The sequence below is a fragment of the Bactrocera tryoni genome, chromosome 3 (genome assembly GCF_016617805.1).
Source record: "Bactrocera tryoni isolate S06 chromosome 3, CSIRO_BtryS06_freeze2, whole genome shotgun sequence".
Classification (NCBI taxonomy): domain Eukaryota; kingdom Metazoa; phylum Arthropoda; class Insecta; order Diptera; family Tephritidae; genus Bactrocera; species Bactrocera tryoni.
In genome coordinates, this window is record NC_052501.1 from 72,924,287 (window position 1) to 72,947,332 (window position 23,046).

The 23,046-nt window shown below is 32.2% G+C and overlaps 1 protein-coding gene across 2 annotated transcripts in view; it reads right to left on the reverse strand.

Annotated features, from left to right (window-relative positions):
- LOC120771957 overlaps window positions 1-15,541 on the reverse strand; it is a 232,475-nt gene extending 216,934 nt beyond the window's left edge. The window contains exon 1 of one of the 2 annotated variants that reach the window (XM_040100270.1): window positions 14,927-15,279. The gene's annotated coding sequence lies outside the window, so the exon portion shown is untranslated. Of the gene's footprint in view, window positions 1-14,926; window positions 15,280-15,429 lie in introns of those variants that run through there. The other variant, XM_040100269.1, reaches the window with a different exon arrangement.
- Between the last annotated feature and the right edge of the window lie 7,505 nt (window positions 15,542-23,046).

The following is a 23,046-nucleotide window of genomic DNA, read 5'->3' on the forward strand; positions in this document are numbered from 1 at the left end:
AATATATTTTAGAAATATTTTTGGTTAACTTTAACTTTTAATATTTTTAATTAAATAAAATTATAATTAATTATTTACTAAATTAAATTTTTTTTAATTTTAATGTTTTCTCATTTAACTAAATAAATTAAATTATTTATTAAATAAAATTATTATTTATAATAATTGTTTTTATTATTACGTGTGCTCTTCCGATCTCTAAATTAAATTATTTTTAATTATTAATTACATAAATTTTTTTTTCCGTGTTTTAGCAAAAACTACAATCTGTATTTAAAAAATTGCTTTGTGTTTCATAAATATTATACTTAAAACAAAATTTTAATGTTAATTAATTTAAGAAATGCATAAAATAAAGAAAATAATTTTCTTGATTAAAAATTTTGCATTGAGTGGGCTTTAAATACCTCTCATTCCAGAGTACTTTGAGTGAAATTTTGTTGTTTTATTTATACAGTCTACGACATTTATTATAGAAACTTTATTTAGTTAATTTGAAAAAAGTAATATATTATAAATTAAATTACTTTAAATTTTCTGTTTTTAGTGCAAAAACTAATTTTTTTATTTCAGAAACAGTATTAAATAACTTGTAAAAAATCCCTTAAAAATATCAAATCAATTAGAAAAATTTGAAGAAATATCACTTTTAAATTTATTTTAAAAATAATTAAAAATTTTTTAAAATATCAAATTTGCAAAAATCAAATTAAAATTTTTTTAATTAAAAATTAATTATAGTAAAAAAATCATATAAATATAATTATATAAATAATGTAAAAATAATTTTTTTTTTACTTTAAAAAACAAATTATTTTAATTACGTATTTTAGTTTTTTTAATGTCTGTATATTCTTACAAATTTAATTTAAGAATTTTTCGTAATAAATTTGGCATGATTTATTTCATATTAAAAAGTATTTTGCATTTTATTACTAACATTTTATTAAATTAATTAAAACAATTAATCTTTCAAAATTTTAAATTAACTTTAACAAAATTTTAACAAAAGCATTAATTTTCTTAACTACAAATTTTAGTTTTTTGTGGGCGAAAAAAATTAAGTACGAAGTTCAATAAATTAAACAACAATTTTTTTTTCTAATTTCGAATTTAAATTGTTTTTTTTTGATTAATGTTTAAAGTAATTAGAAAAACTTTTTTTATTAGATTAATTTTAAAAAATTTCAGTAAAAATTTCAAATTAATTAACATAGTTTTACTTAAGGCCGTTAGAATTTTTTATTATTAAAAAAATAAATTACGTGACTAATTCTTTTTGTTATAATTCATTTTCCAAACCAAAATAAAAAACAAAAAAAATATTTTAAAAATTAAATTTTTTTATTTTTAAAATTTTTCTATAAAGCAGAACATTTTCTTAATTACTTATTTAAGTTTTATGTTGTCGAGCTTAAAAATGTTAGCACTAAAAAAAATTAAACAACTAATTTGATTAGTTACGAATTTCATTTGTTGTCTCAAAAAATTAAAATCCAAACCAATATAAAAATAACTCTTTCCAATTATAAAGAATTTATTAAAAAAATTTCATACACTTTTGTGTACAATTATTCTAATTTTATAAATTATTTCTTATTTTTATGCTACATTTTTTAAACTTTTCGGCAAAAATTATAATTTGTATTTAAAAATTATGTTGATTTGAATTTAATTAAAAAAAAAAAATTAATTAAATAACTAATTAATTATAATTAATTAAAAAAATAATTAAATTTTGAAATTAAACAAAAGCGCTTAAAATTATTTTGAAATAACAGATTTTTTTATATAAAAATTTTTAATATATTTCTTTGCTGAAAAAATGCATAAAAAAAGCAAACAAAATAAAGAAATTAGTTTTTTAAAAACGAATTTTAATTCTTTACCAAAAAAGTTGTATGTTTAAAACGTTGCCTAGCTATAATTAATTAAATTATACAAATTTTTTTAAGATTTTTGTATATTTTATTTTATGTCCTGCTTTAAATACGACTTTTTTCGTTTTTATTAAAATTTATTTTGCATTTTCTATGATTATGTGAGTTTATAAGTATTATCAACGTTATTTAAATGTTATGAAATTTTCTTTGAACATGCTACTTGATTTCATTTATTGTTGAAATATTTTTTTATAATTGGTTTTGGTTTTGCGGGTTTTTTGTGCCATTTATATAGTAAATTGATTAATTAAAATTTGTTTTTATGAGAACAATATTTTCATGGATTTTTATTTCAAACTTACTATTTCTAATTGTCTGACATTAATTATGTTTTCGTCTTTTTTGACAGCTGATATATTTCAAACATTTTAATAGAATATTATTTAATAATATGTATAATATATTCAAAGATAGACTTCTCTGCATCAAATATCATTAAAAACTACGGCATTTGCATATATATGTATAGAAATTTGTATGCAAAAAAGAAAAAACATCTCTTTAACACACAAATACCTGCAAATGTTGTGCACACGGCGTATACGTAACCTCAGCATATTCGCATTAAACATCACAAATTTACGGGCCGTCCCTTATCACGTGTGAATATTAGCGGAAAATATTGTGTAAGCATGCAAGCAAATAATACTCCGCGCAGACAAATCACAAACACATTTATCTTTTTTATATTTATAAGCACACACGCACACACACATGTAGTTACGCCGATATGCGTTCCCACAAACCTATTAGCCCAACAGCGCTTTGTTTGTTTGTTTTAATAAATATGTATGGCCGTATGCTTGTTTTTGTGAGCCATAAATTTTTGCTGCTAAATTTAATTTGACATTAGCATCCGTTAACTGTAATAATAGCTGACACTTTGGCGTAAAAATACATAAACATTTTCACATGCGCGCAAGTGTCGTCGCTGTATGTATATGTGGGACTGTGTATGTATGCATACGTATAGACATAATCACATATGCTTTGTCTATAATTAAATGCGTAAACAAAGGCAGTAAATAAAGGCAGATAAACAGTTGTGGTTTGAATGTGTGTGTGTGTTTAAAAAGCAAAACTTTACCACAATTTTGTGGCATGCTTCTCGGCGTTGTCGCTGACACATATTTAGCTGTGCTGTTATATGTGTGTGCGCCAAGGCTATCATTTACCGCTGAGTGATGGCGTCTGGTCCAGTTGACCTTACAAGTAATATATTTCAATATAAGTGTGTGCATTGGTGTGTAATTCTGTTATCTTTTTCTAGGCCTACGCACACATGTTATATATTTGGCAGTCAATTGACATTAATGTTATCCATTAAATAACGTTTAGCATGAATTGACATATTTAATGCGACTGTCAAGCATTTCCGGGGGACTGAAGTATTTGTAACGGTGTTTATAGAGTAAGTTAGTATGTATGATACATATATACAAACAAATATATGTGAACTTCATTATAATTATTTCCATGTATTAAACGATTCAGTACACTAAATTTTTATCATGCCTATGGGAGAGCAAATTGATTCTTTTAGGTGTATTAGTTGTCTAGTATAATGAAGTATTGAGAAACAAAAATTTTTGTGGAGAATTTCTTCCAAGAAACCTATTCAAAAAAATGCAGACCATGAATGAAATTTAATTATTGAAATTTGTAACTCTCACTATTACTTGTGAAATTTCAGACATCTTTCAAAATTTTCAAATATTAAATTTTTTAATTTCTCAAATCAGGTGGCAACATCACACAACTTTTAGTCTGAAATAACACTAACTTCATAATATAATTACAAAAAGCACAATCTTTATTTTAATAAAATTTTAATTTGAAAAAGGTGGCACCATCATTTTAATATAACAATAATTTCAAGAAAAAATTAATAAAATTTAATTATTAAAATTTGTAACTCTCACTCTTGATTATAAAATACACAATTTCTTTTATTAATTATTTTTAAATAATATATTTTTTTTCAAATCAGGTGGCAACACGATACAATTTTTAGTTTGAAATAGCACTAACTTAATTATAATAACATAAAAATAATTATAAAAAGCCTAACATCTACTTTTAAAAATATTTAAATTTTAAAAAGGTGGCAACATCATTTTAATAAAATTGCATAGCAATAACTTCGAGAAAAAATTAAATTTAATTTAATTATTCCAACGTTTAACTTTCACTCATGAATATGAAATGCACAATTTTATTTTATTAATTATTTTTAAATAATATATTTTTTTATTTCTCAAATCAGGTGGCAACATCAATTTAATACTGCTGCATAACAATAATTTCGAAAAAAACTTAACGAAATTGAATTATTCAAATTTTTAACTCTTAATCATGAATATCGAATACACTACTTTATTTTATTAAACATTTTCTTCTTATATGTTTGTATATATTTTTTAATTTCTCAAATCAGGTGGCAACAACATTAACTTTTTGTTTTGAAGTGGCACTAAGTTTATTGCAGTGAATATAATCAACACAGTTTCCATATTAAAAATTATAGTCATGAATTTGACACAAACTTTGCCCAAGATTTTTAGAATTTTAATTTTAAAAATGTGGCAACATCATCTCAATTTGTATACAAAACAATAATTTCTAAAATTGGAAGTAAATATTACATAAATTCTATTTCGTCTTCTAATTTCGTCTTGTACATTTCTAAAAAGGTGGCAACATCATTTTAATTTATCTGCATAACAATAATTTTTAATACTGAATAAAATTTGATGCAGTCTCTAGCTAAGAGTTTTATCTCCTAAATACTTTTTTTCATAAACACATAAACATACATATGTACACATTTATATTATAAGAAAACAGGTGGCAACTCAAAAATTTATAGCTCTGTGTTAAAACCACAAAATAACTTCATATCTCACAATAACTTTAGATTTGAAACTTTTAAGCAACCTCTTATTTGTAAGTCAATTTGCAATTAAGTATTTAAATTTAAAAAAAATTGGCAACACCTTTCTAGAATATACATACTTATGTATATGTATGTATGTATATGCTAATGTTAAAAAAATCATTGAAAATGTTTAGCTTCTTATACCAAAGTTTTATTACAGTGGCACATTTTAATTTATATTCATATATAAACTGAGTCAGGTGGCAACTCCAAAAAACAACTGTGTGTTTAGTTGTTGTTTTAATACCATTAATCCTATTTTGAAATTAAATTGATTTTTTCGCAAAAATCGTGTAACTAATTTTTAACTTAGTACACTAGGTACACTTTTCCAAAGTGTGGCAGCACCAATTAAAAATATGTACAAAGAAGTTAATAATAAATTTGATTTTTAGAATTTTATTAATTTTGATTTATATTCTGGTTGTATAGAAAATTTTCAAATTGTAACACATTTATTTTATTAAAAGCCATATGGCAACTCTGAAAATAATTAACTTCGGTAAAGTAAAAAAATAAATTTTTGTAGTAAAACCTAATTGACGAGTATAGATATGCAAAAGTTTCCGATGGCCATAATTATACCTTTTATATTTCAAAAAGGTGGCAACTGCTTTTCAACACACATGCATACTATACAATTAATATTGCGTGTATTGTGGAAATATGAGTCTTGTTAACTGTGTTCTAAAATTTATTTAAATTTTTTTTATTGTATTTTGGTAAGGCTGCAAAAGGGTGGCAACACCTTTCCACAATACATACAATTAATTTCACATATTATCGAAATATGCGTCTTTGTAACAATATTCTAAAGCTAATTATAATTTTTACATATGTGTATGTAAATCGTAGACAGGTGGCAACCTCTTTTAATGAAATATTAAGCTTTCCCTATCGTAAATATTGTTGAGTGTTAAAAAAAATTGCACTATATAATAATATGCATAACTAAATGTTTCGTTTTTCTTCTTACCACTGTCTTAGCCAGGTGGCAACGCTCTTATTTAGTTAAGCTACTATCTCTAACTATTGAAACTATTGAAATTTATAAAATCTTTCTTCATTCATTCTTTAAAGCCATAAAAATGCTTTAAATTGAACACAGACTCAGTGCATCTTCATTTCGTCGCTTCCGCAGTGAGCAAAAGTGGCAACTTCATAAATATGAAATAAAGTCGAAATAAATATTGCACTTAAGTGTCAACAATGTCATCCCAAATGACACATTAAATTCGCTGACAGACAACAAACGGCAGTTATCAGTACTATTCAGCTGTCATTCCCGCTTCTAGCTAAGTAAGTGCCAACTGAGAGTGTCTGTTGCACGTTTTGAATTTATTTTCTGTTTACCAAAAACCTTAGTAAATAATTTTTGTTATTATTTTAAAATAATGAATAGCAGTTGGGCTATAAAACGCGTGATTTGTGCATTTTCTGGGATTTTTAACTCAGAAAAAAAGCTTTCTCTTCAGTATCGGTAACTCTATAAATATGAAATATGTAAGTAAATAAAAAAAAATAATAAATATATTTATAAGCGTTTTATCTCATAATAATTCATATTAATTAGCGCTCAAAAAAACAATTCATTTTTTTTTTCTCTCTATGTTTCAACATAAAATTTAAAATAATTTATTATTAATTTTCTCAACCATTGCAGCTCCCTACTCGTTTCTCTCATTTTCGTATTTTTCCACATTAATTTTTCTACACTCATTCACATAAAAGATTCAGCACTTACTTTTATTAGTTCTGAGCAATTTGCATGTGCGGCAATTAAAATAAATTTAGTTGTAATTTACTGCTCTCAAGCTCTCTTCCTTTGCTTTTCATATGCCTACTAACTCGTAGCAAGAACAATACTGTAATATGATAAAAACAGCTCAGCAATTAATGAGCTTCATTACTATTACAATGCTTCTCACACCCAACTTTTTTTTTTTTTTGTTGATAAATAAAGTATTTTTGTTCCAGATTTTTGTTGAGAGGAAGGAAGCCCGGCTAGTGTGATTTTGCCTTGTCTTGCTCAAAAGTAATTCAATCTTTGTTCTCCATACCGATTAACTATTTGATCTCGAAACAACTGGTCGACGTTGTCTGAAAAGTCAAGGTATATCTTCTTACCACCACTCTGCAAACTGACAGACAGTTTTTCTGCACCAAAAATGAAACAAGAAGTTTTGTTTTGGATATCATATCTTTAGTCATCTGGGAGAACCGACTGGTATAAATATTAGTTGTGTGAGCAGTTTTGTGTTGGGATTGAAACATGTTGTCGAAGCATAGTCCAAAATATGAGGAACAGCCTCGAAGCCTAACCTAACCAAAAGTATAAGGTATGCTTTAATATGTAATATGTATTTCCAATTTGGTTTCAAAATTATTTCCTACGATATTAATAAATGTAAACATATTTTTAATTTTCGAAGAAAATTTATATCAATCAAATTTTTGAATTGAATAATTGTCTAATAAAGCATTCAATATTGACGGGGATTCAGCTGCTATGAGCTGCTCCTTTATGCTCTTTTCAATTGGACAGACTGAAGGAAGCATTAGCTTAGAAAAGCCCAGCTTTGCAATATAAAAAAGGAATTGTGCTCCAACAGGACAATGGCACACCAAACACAGCGCTAATGGCACACCGGAAGCTCTGAAAGCTTTATTTTGAAGATTTTTAAAAATTCTCCTCATAGTTCTTACCTGGCACCAAGGGACTATCTGCTCCAGATTTTGCCAAATGATTATATTGGAGAAGAATTCGCCTATAAAGTAGCTTGGGGCAGTTCCAGAGTTTTAACCTTTAGAAAGAAGGATTTACATTGTGACAAAAAAGCACTTGTAATTAAATTCCATGGGTATGGACTACCCTTAATTACTACATCACCGTAGTGTGTTTCAATTTTTATAGAGGATAAAAATATCGAACAGAGAATTTGTATTTCTAACCAAATTTCGTGTGCGAAATCGGAATCCCCTCGACCAACCACCGTATTCACCACATTTGACTTTGTGTAAATTTTTCTACAAACTTTCTTTCCCAAACTGAAACTGTCGCTCCATGGCAACCATTTTCAGTTGATCGAAGAGATAAAACAAAATTGGCTGAAGGAGCTGAAGGCCATCCCAAAAAAAAAACTTATGAAAAGTGTTTTGAGAACTGGAAAAATCGTTGGCATAAGTGAAGTACATCTGGTGGGGATTACTCTCTAAAATAACTTCATTGGCTTGAAGAGAGAACAATAATAGTTTCAAAGATCACATCGCTCATGCAAATAATTTCTCTGGTCTCTCATTAAAGAGCGTAAGCTTTTTTAAGAAAATGTATTTGTGTCGAAACAAAATCAATTGAGACGTAAGTTTTCATTGCTGCTTATATTAAAAAAAAACTCTAACGACATTTCGCCACTAATTTACTTAGGCGAAGCAATTGAAAAGTGTCTCGAATGCCATAAAAAATATTGAATAAGTAACTGACAGCAACCACCTACTCTTAAATCATATTTAATTACGTGACCAAACATAAATGTGTGAAATGCAAAGCTGATTTACACTCAAACAACATTCAGTGAATGATTGATGTTTCATTTTCCAAATGAATAAACTCATACAAACGAGCTTTACTTACTGTTAAATGCGCTTAAGTGAGCATAGGGAAATAAAAAATAGGTAATGATTTCATTTTTATACCCTTAACAATGTAGAGGAAATTTGCCACAAAATTTGTAACTCACTCAAAGAAATGCCAGAGGCTCTATAAGCAGTATATCATCACCTAAAATGCAATACAGCGTATTATCAAAAATAAAAGTCAGAAATCGCTGTCAGATATAATAACTAATATATTAGTATTTTATAACCAATATATAACCGTTTTATAACCAAAACCCAAGTTTTGTTTCAGTGTATGATAACCAATATATAACCATTTTATAACCAAAACTCCAATTTTCTTTCAATTTTGTTACCAAAGAATATGCCATTTGTCGTAACCGCCGATTTTGGGTCACTATAGCATACAGCTGTCATACAAACTGAACGATCAGAATCAAGTGCTTGTATGGAAAACTTTTTTATTTGACGAGATATCTTCACGAAATTCGGCATACATTTTTCTTTGAAGACAGCTTTATGATATTCTAAAAAAATTTTTAGATCGGTGCAGTATAGTATATAGCTGCCATACAAACTGAACGATCCGAATCAAGTGCTTGTATGTAAAACTTGTTTATTTGAGAAAATATCTTTACGAAATTTGGCTACAATTATTACTTAAGGCAACACTATTATATTCTAAAAAATCTTTTAGATCGGACCACTATAACATATAGCTGCCATACAAACTGAACGTTCAAAATTTAGATCTTGTATAAGAAAGTTTTTTATTTGAAAAGTGGTCATGACGAAATTTGGCTAAAATTATTACTCAATACAACACTATTATATTCTAAGAAATCTTTTAGATCGGACCACTATAACATATAGCTGCCATACAAACTGAACAATCCGAATTAAGTGCTTGTATGGAAAACTTTTTTATTTGACAAGATATCTTAACCAAATTTGGCTCGAATTATTACTTAATACAACACTACTATATTCCAAAAAATTGTTTAGATCAGACCACTATATCATATAGCTGCCATACAAACTGAACGATCAAAATCAAGTACTTGTATGAAAACTTCTTTATTTGAGAAGGCTATCACAGCTACGCTATAATTGAAGTTAACTTTTTTATGGTTTTAATTTTTATTTGGTAGCCGAAAATTTCACAAACATTTATACTTTTGTTTTTCACGCGAGATTTGCTATACAACTTGTTATTTTTGTATTTTGTACGGCTTCCGATTTTCCTCACAGTTTGCCAAATATTTTTCCATTAAATGCATTTGCTGAAAACACAAACAGCCAACACTTTTTTATATTTTCACCTAAAATTTGAACAAATTTGCCAGCTTACTTTTTAGTTTTCAATGTAGAAAATTCCAATTCGAAACTTACCTTTGCAGCTAGTGTGCCGGACAGCTAATGCCATTCTCCAGCTGCCAATGAACGCAACTCGAGCGCACGGCGAACAAAAAAATCGCACAACGCACATTTAATTTTAATGCCACAATGTAAATTTCAATTAACTAAATTGCAATCAATTTTTCAGCAGCGCGCCTAAATGTAGGCAATCAATGCAAGCAAGCAAGCACACACACACACCTGGAAGGCGGATTGTAATGAAATGGGCAGTCGACGGCTTGATCGATTGATTGGCGAGTCGGTGGGTTTGGCGGTTGCACGGGCGAAAATCGGCGAATTGATTTGAGTAAGAGCCAACAACAACAACAATGCGCATACTAAATGGCTGCGCGCGGTAAAAGGATTGATAGACTGCCAAAAAGTCAAAAAATAAAGCAAAATAAATACACACAGGCACACACACACACACAAGCAGCACACACATTCGCGCCGTTAGCAACCTTTTACCAAAAATAACACTAACAAGAACAACAGCGTATCGCTCGCTGCTTGCCCACGCAATTAATCAAGCGGAAATGAACGTGTTTGCTCACGACCGACAATCACATCAGTCGCTTATCTGCTTCAAAATGCTTCTGCTGCTGCTCCTGCCTTTTCTCATTTTATTTTATTTTATTTTATTTTTTTACTTCCGTGTATTTTTGCGTTTTTACTCACTTTTTTAATTTTTTTTTTCAATTTTCACTTTGTTTGCCGCGCTTTACTTTTGTTTTATTTATTGGCCGTCTATGCATACATTTATTTCTTTACTTATTTATTTGTTCGGTCATTCACTGCGTGCGCTCTCTTGCCGATAAGTCAATGCGCCTAAAACTAGACAACACACTCTACGCCTAATAAGTAGTATGTATTGTAGTACTTTTACCGACAGTAGCATGCTCGTGCTGTTTTTGTGAGAAGCTGGCACAGGTGTTAGTGCGCCTATAAAAGCAACTAATCAATTGGCTGACTAGGCGAAAATTATGCCGAAGTTGTAGTAAATGAAATTTTCTGACTACATTTGGCGGCAGCGATAGCTCCATGCTTGCAGAGAGCTTATAAATATATACAATTATATAAATATTTTTACATAATATTTTTTGAAATCGAAATCGGAATATGTTGCAAATTCTAACTCCCTAAAACTATGCAACGAAATTTAATCTAAGATAAGTAAATTTCATATTTTGAAAAAAAAACATCATAAATACTAATATACGAGTATTAATTTATTTCTAATACCTACCCTAAATATAAATAATATATTTATACATGAAATTCTCTTTGACAATTTATTTATTACCTTAGAAATTGTAAAATCTAAACTAAGCCATCAACCGTCAATGCTTTGAGATTGTTTTTTTTTTTTTCAACTATGAATATATATTTTCTCGAATCTAAAAAATCTGTAAAAATATACAAAAGATATTCTCTGATAAAAAAATAATTTTTATTTATCTTGTAAAAAAGATGCATATATTATTTGGCATTCAAAGTTAACAATATACCAAAAAATATATAAAAAAATAAAACCAGTTTGCAAAAAAAAAATTATGTAAATTTAAGTTTAAGTAAACCAGAGGGTCGGAATCTAAGCAATTTTATATATACAAGTGCTGTATATAACTTATACCGACATATTCGTCATAAGATTTGTCAGAAAAACGAAAGTCATTAAACGTAGTATAGGAGTTGGTATACTACCGAACTTATTTCATCTATTAACTATTATCATACCAAAAACTAAAAAAAATTTCTTTGCGCCTCATTAATGTACCTAACATACCAACACCAATCATATGGAGTTAAGTCAGCCAAATGTTCGAAATTCCTGATATTCGTTATATGAGAGCTATGCCAAGTTTCTGCTGAAATTTATCCATTTTAGGCGCAATGACATACTGTTATGAGCAAAATAAGTTCTTTTATTTTCGTTGAGATAACTCACATATTGGGCGATATAATTATATATAGTTATATATTATATTATACTATATCTAGCATAAACACACCAGGAGCTTCAGAAATCTTTGTATTAGGTATAAGGGGCTCAGCTAAGTACTGACCCGATTCAACCCATTTTTAATATACACAATTATTATTGTCAGGAAAGAATTATGCTTGAATTCCAATTATATATCTCACACATTGACCGATATTTTCGGTCAAAAGTCAGCTATAGATACTGGAGTCTACATATTCGGTACCGAGGGACTTAAACAGTTTATGTTGGATTTGGGCAATTTTTGCTTTTGTGATTTGTGTACTGGAAAGTGAAAAAATCAAATGGAATTTAAAATTGTGTTATATGGGAAGTAGGCGGGATTGTAATCCGATTTCGCCTATTTTCACACTATGTTATAGGAATGTGAAAAAAATGTCACATACTACTTTAGGCGAAATCGGTTGGTCGGGTCCCGAGTTATGTGATTTGGATGGTGTCATGCTCATCGTCCAATTTTCACTCCGGCTCTCATGAAATATTGATTTATTGCGCTTTTTGCAGTTTGAAGCATTTTATTCAAATTAACTTAGGAAAGTGTAAAAGGGGTGATAGCTGATTAAATTCATAACTAAATTTACTAGGAAAAAATTTAAATTACAAATGCATTTGTAGGTAGATAATTTTTTTACACTAACTTTACGTTTGTTGTATTAATAAAATAAAAATAATCCTTCAAAATTAAAATGCGCCAAAAACTATGCCACAAAAGAACGCCTGAACATCCACTTCAGCGAAAAAGAAATAAAAATAGAAGCTAATTTATTGGTTAATAATTATCTCTTTCGTGTATATTTTGTGCAAAAATCCTTAAAAATTATTTTTCTCTAAAATACGCCGAAAAGTATGTCACATAGCAACACCTGAGCTTTTATTTCAGGGCAAAAGAAAGAAGTATAGAAGTTATTTTATAGCTTAATAATTAACTTATTTATGTTTATTTTGTTCAAAAATCTTCCAAAATTCCTTTCCTTTAAAATGCGCCTGAAAATATACCACATAATAAACATTAATAGAAAGAAGAAGCTCCAGATGAGAGAAAAAAATCTCTTTACTCCATTTCTATTAAATATAAAAGCAAAATCATTTAAGCAAGTCCTTATGAAAACATCCTTAAATCACAATCAAATAATTTTAAGAAAATTTTTTACACACATTAATTTACAAAAGCTTGTTGTCCTTGCATTGCTCAAAGAACGTATTTCTTTCAGGTAAGTATAAGCTGAAAATCGAATGGCAAAAGAAACTTCCCAAAACTAGATGTTGGTAACAATATACTAATCTCGCCTACAATTATGCTCATCCTTTGATGCAAGAGTCCTCAGCACTTAGCGAAATATATTAGACAACATGTGTGTTGCGTTGAAAGTTGAACTATAGCTTACTAAAATTGAAATAACAGACAAGCAAAATAATATCTAGTCCTCAAAAAATATCAAAATTTCTAACATATGCCTTTTCAATAAACTGTGTCATTAAGCCTAAAAGCGAGCAATTTTTAATGAACTTGCTGATAAAAATAAGTATATGTTTATGCTTAAAAAATATTGAAAATAATTCGAACAGTTATGTTTAAATTTTAACAGTTTCCTTTCAATATCTAACTAAATCTGTCATCTCTGAACACAGATAGAAAATTTTTACTAAAACTTTTTTAATAAAGCTTTTCTTACTAATTCTTCCTCTAAGTCTTCTGTAGTAAATATGTTATTTGTAGTGTTCATAAAGCACCTTATCGATTTGAGCACCCAAAAGCAAGCAACATTAAGCCTGCAGTTGAAGTAAGCTCGCACTCAGTTACTTGGCTTACCATAAACTTAAAAGGAACAAGTTAAGATCTGCAACGCCTAAAGGTATACTACAAGTTAAGCTGTATTCAGCACAGTTCACAGAAGTATGCAAGACTATTCCAGTCAGCAGCAAGGCTGCTTGTGTGCTTATGTGGTGGCTCAAAATTTGCATTCAAAAATATTTAAAAAATTCCTAAAGGTAAACTGAGAACCTAAATATAGCACCACTTCTAAATGATATTTATTAGATATATAATTTATATTAAATGTGATACTTCTCAAACAAAAGTTTTTATATTGAAGAAATTTATTTCAATGTGGTATTCATAGCTGTTATTTTTACCAAAAATCTCAAAAGTATGCAAAGCTAAGTCAAATATTGTCCTTTTTTAATTAAAATTTAGTAAACTGTTGAGGAGTCTGCTTCTATATGAATTTTAAGACCAGTTAAGCACACAAAATAATAGTATGTGGCTTCAATATACCCTCCGCATGCACTCATATCTCAATATTATTTCCAATCAAGACTTCGTATAAGTTTCCACTTGCTTAGCAAATTCAGCAAAATTAGTTCAAGCACTTCTTTAGTATTTATCACATTTTTAATTTTAAACAGCAGCGAGCTAACACATTTATTTGTTACCTGTTTTTCAACAAACAAACATTACTGACGCCCCAATGTATACTTCAATACTTTTACTCGCTTTCTACATTAACAACTTCGCACAAAAGTGCTTTACAAATATGCAGCACTTTCTTCCACAACACTTTCAGTTCAACAACCTAACATAGCGTGCCAAATTGGGTGTAAATTATTTACGTTAAATAAAACAACCTAAAAGTATGCTCCCAATTTGTGTAGTTACTTAACAACAGCTGTCTACTATCTATTAAATGGACCGTAAATAGAGTGTATGAGCGCCAGGCAGCAGCAGCAGCAGCAACAAAATAAGAAGGAGCGTATAATCAAGCAGTACGAGAAATATGAGAAAGTAATCCCTAACTGCTGGCGCCTGATGATATGCAGTCATTAATAAAAATGTTGCATATTTATTGCGGTCACTTGGTAGGTCACGTGCTTTGAATTTTGCTACCAGCCAGCGTTGACTACATGCAAATGCGAGCAAACAGCTTTGCTGCTAACAAAATTTTGCCAACGACGAGTATACACACACACACATACATATATATGCCTGCGAAATCTTTCGAGAAAATCTGCACTTAATTTTATTGCACATACCGAGAATTGATAAATTGCATGCCAACGACTTTATGTCTGGGACGCATATTTATGATGTAGTCAAGCAGTGTGCACATTTAGAAACGAGCACAAACACACACGCGCAAAATTAAAAGAACCAAAAGACCATTTCATTTTAATAATTCAAAGCATTTGAAATGCTTCGTTGCGCGCAGGAGACGAGCGCGCTCAAGGATGCGCTGCATTTCAGTCAACATAGGCGAAATGTAGTTAGGTGAAGCATACTTTTAGGCGCTTCAGCTCGCAACACATTTTTCAGCGATGCTGTCACTAAGCACGACGTTAACTGCTTCTAAAATTTTTTTTTATTTTTTATATTTTTTTTTTATTTATTTTTTTTTAACCCGAAACTTTCTTCTTGTTTTCAGAAAAAGTGTTTATTTTTTTTTTAGTTTGTTTTATTATTTTTTATTACTGTAAAATTTCACAATATACACATGCCGCTGTCAGTATTCGTACTGCTTGGCATACAATTCACTCACTTGAATGACATTATGCACTCAATTTAATGCTTTATTTTACCGTTAAGCGCTTAATACCGTTGGCAGCGCACCGTTTTTTCACCGTTTCGTGCTGCCACTTGTTCGCTTGCCATCGTCGTACTGAAGTCGTCGCGTCTAAGCACATCGGTTTTGTAACTTTGAAAATTCCAAAGCAGTCGTTTGCTGTCGTTTTAACAGCTATGTATAACCGACGCATACACTAACCGCACTGCTGTGGAATGTATGTTAAGCGGCAATGTTAAAACTTTAATAGCAACAGATGGGCGAAATTTTTTTGAAAATATTTTTTACAGCTTTTGCTTTAGAATTATGCATTTCAGAATTATAATATTAAAATTTATAAAAATTTTTGAAAAAAATTATAAAATTTATAAATTTTTATTTATAAAATTTATACATTTTTTTTTTTATAAAATTATAAAATTTATAATTTTTTTTTATAAAATTATAAAATTTTTTAATTTTTTTTACCTTCAAAGATACTTACTATCTGTTATTTACCTCGTAGTTGATATTATATGTAGCTATATTCTGATAAAACGATTACCACAACTCCAACATATAAAATAATTCTGAATTTATTAAAGAAATATTAATTTTTTCCAAAAGCTTTTAAGTTAAAAAAATATAACACTTTACCATTCTTTTAATACCTAAAATGCTTCCAGAAAAAATGTATGAGGCAACCTACTATCAGGAACCACCTTTTATGCCCCTTATGCTTCCACTATTACCATTATTTAATTGCTTTAAGCATTTTATTTAGAAATTATTAAAGTAGAATTTTATATAAATAAATCTTAAACATAATTTCAGCCAATTTCTTTACCACCCTAATAGCACCACATAATGGTTAATAACAGAGGCAGGGTTGCATTCATAGCATGCTTTACTGCGCATGTACGAAATTGGAATTTATGTGGAACGTGTGCGTTGCAGACATACGAAATTTCAAAAATAACGTGAACAAATGATTGTAAGCTTAATGCTTGGTATCTGTAAACAGTTTGGAAATTTTCGTTTCAAACTTAAGTTAGAACTTAAAACTCCTCGATATTCAGCTTTATTACTAGGGTTGACCAATAAGTGCCTCCCTTAATGGCGCAACTATTAAAAGAGATGTTTATAGGTGTCATACATCCGCTTAGATAGCTACACTGAAATCGGACCGTAGTGTAGTTCGGACTGCGTTTAGATCAAAAAAAAATAAATCAATCGATGTTTGAATATTTATTTTTGGCAAAAAAAGGCGCAGTTATACTCAATGTCATCAAATGAACTTCAACGTGTTCGCCTGTCGGTTTTGAAGAACAACGCTTAGGTACCTCTAACCTAAAACAGCTACCACGCAGTACAGTGTGTAAAATTCTCCTATTGCGAGACACGCGCTTGAAGGTACGCAAGATAGCAGAGACAATAAATATTGCAGTTTCCTACATTGTTTGACGCTATTTAAGCGCAATCTGAAACTATAGACCTCAGACCTACGTACCTCTTGTCTTAGCCATCAATGAACTGTTCGAAAAAGGTGAGGAGATTCAGACAATGTTATATATAACAGCGAACAAAAATGATCACGAAGCACAAAGTATTACAAATTATTGGCTCGATTTGACGCAATTGAGAGCAATTTGCTGTTTTTGGCTTTGGTTTAACTTTTCGATATCACTTTAGTAATAAAATACACATTTACCTTAAAGTACTATAGATACCAAAGCTGACGAAGTATTTCCAGAGACCATTTCTACAAATTTTCAGAATTGAAAAGGTCGCTGACAATTAGTGGACAGGTTTAAACCACAGCCACCACAAATCTCCTCAAAGGGCCAAACCCAATGAGCAGATTGCAGCGAACTTCAAGGCTTAATTACTCCCCGTGGTACCAAATTTAAGTCTCCGGTCAGACCTTGTAACATTTTATAAAACAGCTGACATTTGTCGCTTGAACTTCAAACGTCTTTTCATTAGAAGGAAACTCATTCAAAGTCTACAATATCATTTCAAGCTAAGTATTATAGCACTATTTCTGACTAAGAAATTTCTATGCAAGCCAAAAATACAGACATAGTGCATATGGATTTTAATCGCCTCTAACGACAGACATCACCTTATCGCGGGCAAATTCTACGACCTGCTCACTGGGGGATTCACAGATGAGACAGTCTATTTTTCCAAGCTTGACTTCAGGCGAATATTTCACCTGTAAATCACTCGCTATAAGCAAAAAAAAAAGCTTGCAAATACGTTATACGGACCATAACGTGAATGAATAAGAGCCTCCGCACTCATCTTCCGGAACTGTAGGCGAGCCAGCATCGATATGTGTGGCCTGGCGTTGTCCCGATGAAACACAATTTATTTTATATTTATCAAAGCTGGCCGCTTTTGGATGTTTGTTGATATTACGGTTATGAATTAGGAGTTTCGGCGTGAGGAAGCGACTCATAGTAGATGGTTCCCTGCAAATCGCACTACACATAAAAAAAAATTTTCCTTGACGGTCAGTTAATCCTGGCTTGGCCATTGTTTGCGCCGACTCACGTTCAGGTTGTCGTTGGTGACCTCTTCATTTTTATCAGAGTTCAATGTGTAATTGCGAGGCAATTGAAACAATGATTCCAAATACGAGTACATAACAGTCGGACACAATTTACATTAATTATTTGATAACGGGTATTCTCTTTCGACATAGGTTCTGCAAAAAGAAATAAAGGACATACAATTCGGTGTTTTGGCGAAGAATATATGTATCTTTCTTGTGCATTATGTTTTAGAAATGCAGCAGTTAACTTGAATAAATTCTAACAATTCTCCAATTTTCGACAGTTTTGCTGCCCTTGGATCCGTATGTCAGCAATAATATTTTCCAAGACGTTAATCGTCTCGGCTTTATCTGCTTAGAGAAACGACTTCACATTGCCTCACAACAAATAAAACAACGTTGCCGAATAGCCAAATCTTGGAGACCACGTCACAGGGCCACGCCGGGAGATGATGCGCTAACCAAAGATTTCCTCGATTTAGTTGATTGCTTTTTTGACTGTGCGGCAATTAGCCTCGTCTTGGGGAAACCAAAGGTCTTTCATATCAGCATTCGCCAATTCATAGATTTTCCCTTTGACAGTAACATTATGGCCGGCTTCTTTTTGGACGAATTATAGACTCAACCCATAAAATAGTAGTTTTTCGATAATGTGACGGCATCTCGTCGCTATAGCTTGTAGAATATCATCACTTCAAATATAAGCGAGCTAAATTTCTTTAGAAAATAGAAATCGGTGACCATCTCGTTTTGCATTCATTTACCGAGTATGGTTCATTCAATTAGTTCACGAGCTGGATTTTGGAAGTTCACAAGTCAAAGATATTTCCGCAAAATCTTCCATTAATTGCATTAACACAGTTCCAATTATTGCGGACCTTGGCAGATGGACTCATTCGAGCAATCTTTGGTACTCCGCTCCACAATAAGAATAGCGTCTTCGGAGCACACTGTACGGCGTCTGTGAGGATGCCTCTAGAGTAAATGTGGGACGAAACTGGTGCACAGTTGCTTGAATTACGATTCTGTAGATGGATTATTGAACGGAGTCCACGATGCGTCGCATAAACCAACCCAATATTTTGGTAATAAATTTACTCGATTTGCAAACGTTGGTTCGGAGTAAGTCTGTTTATTATAAAATGGTCAACCAAAATAAGTATAAACCAAGCAACAGCAGACAACTCTGAAAAGACGCCACATTGAAAACTACTCGTCCAAAAAACAGCCTCAGCGAGTTTCACATATGTAACTAAAGTAATCTAATGGAAAAATAGTGGATTTCTCTTTACTACATCTTAAATTATATTTTTTAGCGCACGCCTCATTGCTTCGGGCTAATTAGCTCCAGGCACAAATAAAACAAGTTGAAAAGCTCATTAGCGGAACTACTAAATTAACAAAATTCATGCTCTGCACCAAGCCAACGGAATTATTTTAAACTATCTCAAAAGAACTTTTTACTAACCGCAGTTGCTACCATTTTGCCGAAACAAAAACTTTCCATTTCTTATACAAAATTGCAACCGATCTACAACAACTCAACTATACCGAGCCGAGCTGCATACTTTGTGGCGCGCTGCATTGAACAGCAATTGCCATAAAGCACTCTAACGCTATGCGCAACGCGAAGTCGATTCCATGAAAGCAGCGAATGATTTGAGCCGTTACTGGTGCAAAGCGGGTGTGTCCAAGTGGCTGGAGTATGCTGGCATTCGCAAAATAATCGAATTCTATAAAAGTATTCAACGCGGCAAGTGGGCGGTGGCGACGCACAAGGCTGGATTAACAAATAACGCTTGCAGCTTTGTTACGATTAACCGTTATACGTGCAACACACTGCAATTTTTTTCATGGAGGGCACACTATTACGGTATTTTGCAACAACTCTTCGATTTTTCAAACTCTATAGATTTTTCAATTACGCTTCAGCACCTGTTGGCCAATGCTAACGAGCAACAACTTACACGCCTGCAACAAGAATAACAACAACAACCAAAACACTTGCAATAAGGAGGCAATCTATGAACTTACACTTGAGCTTTCAACAAAATGCTCGCCGGCTTCGGCCAAAGCTATTACGCTTCGGTATAAATTTAGAAAAATCCCCACAAAATACCGTTACGCATACAAAAGTCGCTGCTATTAGCCAACTTCTTACTTATATGTACATATGTATGTGTGTAGATAGTTGTAACACTGCATGTTGCCACATAAGTTGACTTCAAGTGTTGGCAAATGAAATCACTTCCATTTCCACTTAAAATCAATTGCAAGAAAAGTGCAGGAATTCTGAAAAAGAAATGCACCGAGCGAAGAATAGGTTTATTTTTTTGTAGAAAAACTGAGTTGCATTGCATGCAACAAGCTAGCAAACAAGCTCATGCCACTTGCTACCACAACAAGCTCGCATACACTGAGGCACCTATAAATCCAAGCTTCAGTCCAGCAGCAGGTCCGAACTGACTGGCAACAAGTGCTGAGATCCTCAGCAAATGCATTAGGCCAGCATCTCACATCAAATTGGGTTAGTAAGTAGTAAGTAGTAGTGTTAGTGTGGGTAATTGGTTCAGGTGTGGCAGAGAGGCGGCTGTTTTTGGAAGAATGCCGCTTCTAGGTAGCTATTATTGAGTGGGAAGCAAATCTGGGCGCAATAGAGTTGGTTCTTATGCACGCTGTACATTCCACATCCAGCAACTAGCTAAGGGCTTCTAAGTATATGAAAGTATTTGGCACTCGAAGGCAGGTTGGAAGGCAGAAATTGGTCAACTTAGGCAGCATTGCGCTAACAAAATTGTTTTCTGACATTACAAAAGTCTTCTCTTGATGTACATATGTAAGTGCACACATTTAGAAAAAGCATATAAAAGAGCAGGGTAGGCAGTGGTGCAGCAAAAACTAATACCCTTATAACGGGTATAAGTAATGCGGTCTTTACTCGACCAACAAACAAGCAGAGGAGTTGTGGGTAGGAAACACCGCTGGAAGAAAGTGGTAGCAAGATGCTTTACGAACAAGTGAAGACTTGGAGGTAGGTTGGTGGATGAGTCTTTTATCGAGAACTATCCACCAATACCAGTTTTAGATTTCCTGTCTACCCATCCATATCCATCAATACCAGTTTTAGACGGCCTGACTGTTACATCTTTTTCAAGCCCAGGTCACTGTTGAACTGCTGCTTCGAAATACAGCCTCCTTTACGAAAGTGACCTTGATACTGGTCTCGGAATGCTCCAACTGATTATCAACAGGATGGGATAGTTTGGGTACCAGGCCATAGGGGAACTAAAAGAAGCAACAGTAAAGTCAATGCGTCTGCAAGGAAGAAGAGTAACTCGGTTTCGCTGCCGTTGAAAACTGAAATAGATCGGATCCCCACTGTCTTTTTACCCGTTACTGCTAGATAGCTGCGCCTGGAATGAGCTTGGAGTCCGGAGCTTCACGGTCATTTTGTCCGATTGGCAGCTTGGAGTGCATCTTGGAGTGCGTTGGGCAACTATCGATACCTGTGAAGTCGCAAGCTCCTTCTGTACCAATGTGAATTTCACAAAACCAACGAGCTTTTCGTTCTCGACAACGTTACGTTTCATCTAATTGTAAGGATTACATCTTCTCATTATATTACTAGTGTCCATCTGGTATGGCTAAAATAGTATCGAATGCTAGTTGTAGAAGCTGCTTGAGATAGGGTTGGCTTATGAGGTCAATTCTAACAGTAGTCACACTTTAGGAGCTTAGAACGTTAGTCCATTCTAGTGCCTAAAACTTCTATATATTAAATCATAAGTAACTTATAAAACGAGAAGGCCGTTTGAACCTATCACAAATTCATTGAGACGGCCAATATCAGTATCGGCTATATCTCCTGGTTCGCGGACGGTTTGATATTGCAACCTCGGTTGGACAATGCAGAAGAAAGTGGCCGGATGTTACCACCTCACCCTCCTCCATATAACGTTGATAACTTGGGTCTGCAAGATTTTAAGGCTTATCGCAGCAATGTTTATTGGACAGTCGAGTAAGAATCCATACGATTGCGGCAAGATTAACGGGTCGTCGACCAGAGCCCCCTAAGTGCGAGATCCGTTAGTCCAATCCATTGGTCAAATCCATTGGTCCATTGATAGAATGCAAGATGCCAATGGAGATCTAACTCGGCCACATTCCGATGTGAGCGAGGTATGGGTGCCCTCTTCGCCTTTGCAATTGTCAGGGATTTCGCTGTGACCAGGTCTGATAATGAAGTATCTTGATGTCATTTCTGAAGACTTGGTGTGGAACTCTGGCGCAGACATTTTATGCCAATCAAGAAGAATAAAGAAGCATACATCAAGTTATGAACTGTTCCTTTATTTTATTATGAATTCAAATTATTTCTGTGGCTTAAGGCTTCCAACCGCTGAAAAGTAGAACCTAACTGGTAACTAAGTCCTTTTAAGCTTAAACGAAAAGATGGCGAGCGAATCTTTTATTGTAAACTCCACCCTTATTACCGAATTCCGGACTGCAGAAATGCCTCAATATGCTCAAAAAAATTAAGTTTTGCGGGATCTTACTTTCGATATCTTCAAGATATCTTCTCTCATATGGTATATGGCGTAGTTTATTATATCGGAATAGCGATAAGTCTCCATTCTCAGTCTTTGTACCGTCCATCGCATTTCTTGTACGGCGGTGATGTCAGCCCTCACTATAACGAGGACATCAACCAGCTGGGCAGCGGCACCTTCCCAATTAAGGGACCGTACATTTCAGGTGCATACCCTCAAATCGTAGTCCTTATTTCATTTGCCGTGGTCGTCATCAAAAGGGGGGTCTCTCATCCGACGCTGTCGATTAGTTTTCATTGGTAATGTTTTTCACGTGGGAGGGAGGGATGATTGGTCTTCTCCGTTTAGCTCGCCTTCAAACGGATATTCTTTGGCTACTCAGAGGATACTTGGTTTATGACCGGAAGTCGTGAGCTGCTTGAGCCATATGTAAAAGGATTGTTTCTAGCTACTCCCAAGTGAATAGCCTTGATAGAGCATGACATGACTCCATCCTCCAAAAAT